Genomic DNA, 4,948 nt, shown 5'->3' on the forward strand with positions numbered 1-4,948 from the left:
CTCCCGATCCGCCCTGCTCTGTGCATGACGGGGCGGCGCCCCAACTCCCCAATCGGCCCTGCTCTGAGCCTGACCAGGGGCTGCACTTAGGGATTGGGCCTGCCCTCTGCCACCTGGGAGCAGGCCTAAGCCAGCAGGTCGTTATCTCCCGAGGGGTCCCAGACTGCGAGAGGGCACAGGCAGGGCTGGGGGACCCCCCTCCCCCCGCCCCCTGAGTGCACAAATTTTTGTGCACCGGGCCTCTAGTAATACTATAAAAGAAGAAACTGAAATATGAAAACAAAAATAATCAATATACATATAATAGTCATGGAAATGAAATTTTTAAAAATTATATAACATTTCACACACCACTGGAAAGATATATTTAAAGTCTGGTAATACCAAGTATTGTTGAAGTGGAAAATAAGAAGTATTAATTATTGCTAATGAAATTAAAAATAAGATAATTTGACAATGTCTTGTAAAAAATTACCCATAAATTATATTCATCAGTGACAGTTGCAGACTATGAACTTTTGCAAATGTTCACAAAAAAAAACATGAATAAATCCGTGCTGTTTGTATTAATGTAGAAGTAGAAACAGCTTAATTATCTATCAATTGGAGAATGGGTAAACAATTATTTATTCTTGCAGTAGAATAATATGCAAACACTAGTGGCCCAGTGCACGGATTCATGCACATTGAAAGGAAATTAATTAGAATTATTGGGGCAGTAAAATTCCTCTAAAAAGTAAAGTCTATTAAAATTTTGTCTCATCAAATTTAACAATGTAATACAAGGTGCAAATCTGTGCAGGGAGCAGTCTATGGGAATTTTTTGTATTTTCCATTCACAATTTCTGTAAACTCAAAAACTGCTCTAAAATGAAGTTTTTCAAAATACATGTTATATTTTGATAGGAAATTAACCATTCATTTGGGCCCTGTCTATATATATAAAACCCTAATATGCAAATAGACTGAACAGCAGAACAACCAAACAACCGAACAACTGGTCACTATGACATGCACTGACCACCAGGGGGCGTGCGTGTAACATGGTGGGCATTGGCCGTGGTGGGATGGTGGAGCAGGTGAGCGGAGGCAACAGACCAAGGAGGGGGCTGGTCGCTGTCATCAGGGTGAGCCTCTGGTGGTTACTGAAAATTCTTTGCTCCCGTGTGCCATGGACCCTCCAGGTGCTCACACCTGCTGCTGGCTCTTGCACCTGCTGTAGGAGCAGGCCCCACTCGCCCCTGCTGCCAGTGCCAAGTTGCCACTTGCACCTGCTGCTGGTGCCTGGTGCAGTTACCAATCACTCAGCACTGTCAGCGGGTGCAAGTGGCAGCTGCTGGCCCCGATTGCTCTTCAGGGCTTCTTCACTTCCTCCTGCTCCTGAGGGGCAATCGGGGTCGGCAGCTGCCTCTTGCATCCACTGTTGGTGAAGGCTCCACTCACACCCACAGCTGACACCAGAGCCACCACTAGCACCCGCTGCTGGAGCCAGACCCAATCGCTCCGAGTCGTCAGCTGGTATGAGCAGGGCCGTCGCTGTCAGTTCATGGGAGCAGCAGTGCAGGAGCGGGGCTGCAGGCAGACAAGGGACCTGGGGCTGTGGCGGGAGGGCCCAGGCAGGGGAACAGAGGATGGGCCGAGACCCTGGGGGCCCCCAGTTCCTTTCAAGGTGCACGAATTCGTGCACTGGGCCCCTAGTATACTGTAAACAAAAATACATAGACTTGGTCCCTGCGAGGCATGGTGACCCACATATATAAATAGCTTCTATCCTTATGGGGGCTGGAAAATAGAATTATTTCTTTATACATATTAAATTACTCCTTTTGAAATTATTCCCTAGTGTGGACAGATCATGATAAGATTAACTTCTTTTTCTCCAGGTACATGTGAAGCATATCAATGTCAAATATGAAATGATGTGTGTGTGGGTGTAGTGGATTATGTTGTACTTCTCCAGTATCAGTGTTATAAATTAAAACAAGCAAAGGATTTCCTATCTTTTTCAAAATAGTTTCTCCATGTTGTCATCTTATATTGGGTGCTTATACATTGGGTGGTTCTCATTCTTGTGAGCTTGTGGAAAAATTCCCAACTGAGCCATAAAAAACATCATATTTGATTCTTACATGCATGCTTTTTTACATTTCAATGTTTCTGGAATAAAGATGCATGTTATGTGTATACTTTTAATATAGTGTTCTTTTTCTTCCATTAAAGTTATTTTAAAGTCAACAATAAACCTTAAAACAGAAAGTTTTTTGGAGTAAATAAAGTCATTATTAAAAAAATTATCTGCTTTTCTTAGATACTGCTGTTATTATTCTGGCCCATACTGTTGTTTTCTACAAGATTTATTCAACAGTGTTCACTAGATGTTCACTTCCTCTTTTAGCATCTATTCCCTATCATTTTTTTCTAGTGTAAAAATAGAAATAGAAGTTTTAATGCATTGTCTATAACATCAGAATATACTTTATGTTTTAGTAAAACAATGAAACACAACAAAGCATAGAATTGAGTCTGAAGAATTGAAAACCTGTGTTGCTTTCTCATCTTGTTCATCTAGAACCAAAATTATTGAACATTTAATAAAAGTAGAAATATGACACTTTTGAGTTTTCATAACTTATAAATCCTCTAAAAGTGCTGTATAATATGTTGTTGGAATTAGTAGTTTTTCCATTGCTTAGTCATTTTACTTCTGTACATTTTGGATGATTGCAGATGGTTTGCATAATACCTTCAAGATGAAAATAAAGTAGGCCATTGGAAAAATCTGATAGGTTTCTGAACTTAAACATCCTGATCAGTAAGTAGTAAAATAAATGTTTGTTTGATGTGTAATCAAGATGACCCAATTTTAAAGGTACATAAAAATCCAAGCACACATTACAAGCACTACAGCAGGAATTATGTAGGTCATTGATAGCAAATAGATTAAACTACACAAAATGCCATGTTTGTAGGTCAAAAGCAGTCAAACATTGGCAACTTTATATGGTTCAACCTAGTAAAATAATTTTAATTAACTAATCATACTTTAATGGTTATCCAAACTTTCTGATTTTAAGCAAGAGTAAATATCTCTTGATGTATCATCTAATTAATACAATATTGTTAATAAACAATGCATGATTAACTTGTCCCACTAATTAAAGTTTTCTCTTATTTGTTCATTTATGTGACATTTATATTTTGAATAATATCAAAACTTAGTTAATCCACTGTTAGACATCTAAGTCTTTTAGTACTACATAATAGAGAAACATCAAAACTAAAATACCCATTAGGTTGTATAATAGTGAATTTTCAATATTTGAAGAAGTGAGGAAACATTTACTATTAATTGCAAGAATTTAATGAGGTGCAGGCATGATAATCCCAATGTTTAGGTTGTACATTCTTAGTTTTTATATGATACAACCTTGATCCTTATTTCAAATAGTAAAATAAATTAAAAATGTGACATGGTATTTAAATATCCTTAATTGGTTATGATAAGGCACACAATTATACCTTCCATGATGTAACAAAATGGTGATGTTAGGATAATAGCAGCATGGGTAGTCTTTCATTTGAATATATGGAAATCAATAATAGCCTTACATGCTGTCTCTAATCCTTTTTCTATATTCTCTATTAATGCTAATAGTTTTCTTTTAGTGTCCCAATCTATGAACTTTAGTCATCCTCAGATCTGCTCTATCTTCTCTCCTCTCACTCTCTACCTTTGATTGTTCAAGCCCGATCATTTTTACTTCAAAAGTAGACATCAAATACATTTGTATCTCTTCATTCCAACTTGTTTTTAAATTTTGCAATCTTGTCAGAATTAGATTTCTAAAATCTGAAAGATATCACTCTTACTTGAAAACTTGTATGCATCCTTTTGCTTATAGAATGAAATCTAAATTATTTAGTTTATTATAAAGAAATTTTAAAATAATCTTCAGCATTCTTTTTCCTATCATTTCAAAGCCCATCTTTGCCACAAGTGGCACTTAGGACCTTAGTCACATCAAACTGTTTGCCATTACTTGAATATTTGCACACTTTCATTGGTATGCACTTGTATGTGCTGCTCTGTTTGAATGAATCAAAGCACATCAAGTGACAGAAAACACAAATGTTAATTTGTATTCTAAAAAGTTATATTCCTTGTGCTAAAAACAAACTATGAAACTCTTCATAGATCTTTTAAAATGTATTCAAATGTTTAACAGACTTAAGATCTTCATTGAGTTGATTCATACTGCTATAGGTGTCATATACTAGCCAGTGGATTTGTCATCAGGCATAGTCTACTCAAAATACTGCGATTATGTTTAAAATATTAAATTTAGATATTTATCTGCCAAAGTAACCTCACAAATTCCACAGAAAAATGTGAGATATTATTGTGTTTTTCCCTTCTACCTCTTAGTTAATGGAAGAATCAAGTGAGAACATAGGTGAACAAATAGTACAATCTATATTCTGCTATATAGTTGGCCAGCCAGGGAGGGACCACAGGAGGGCTCCAGGGCATGTCCAGCCTGTCTCACTCAGTCCTGATCGGCCAGACCCCAGCAGCAAGCTAACCTACCAGTTGGAGCGTCTGCCCCCTGGTGGTCAGCGCACATCATAGCAACTGGTCAACCAGTTGACTATCTGCCCCCTGGTGGACAGTTCATGTCATAGCAAGTGGTTGAGTGGTCTTAGCATATCATTAGCATGTTACCCTTTGATTGGTTGAAAGGCTGACTGGATGACCGGACACTTAGTGTAATAGGCTTTTATTATATAGGACTAGAGGCCCGGTGCGGTCTTAGCACATTAGCATGTTACCCTTTGATTGGTTGAAAGGCTGACTGGATGACCGGACACTTAGTGTAATAGGCTTTTATTATATAGTAGGACAGGCCCGGTGCACAAAAATTTGTGCACTGGCGGGGGGGGGGGGGGG

This window comes from Myotis brandtii, unplaced genomic scaffold (genome assembly GCF_000412655.1).
Source record: "Myotis brandtii unplaced genomic scaffold, ASM41265v1 scaffold81, whole genome shotgun sequence".
Lineage (NCBI taxonomy): Eukaryota > Metazoa > Chordata > Mammalia > Chiroptera > Vespertilionidae > Myotis > Myotis brandtii.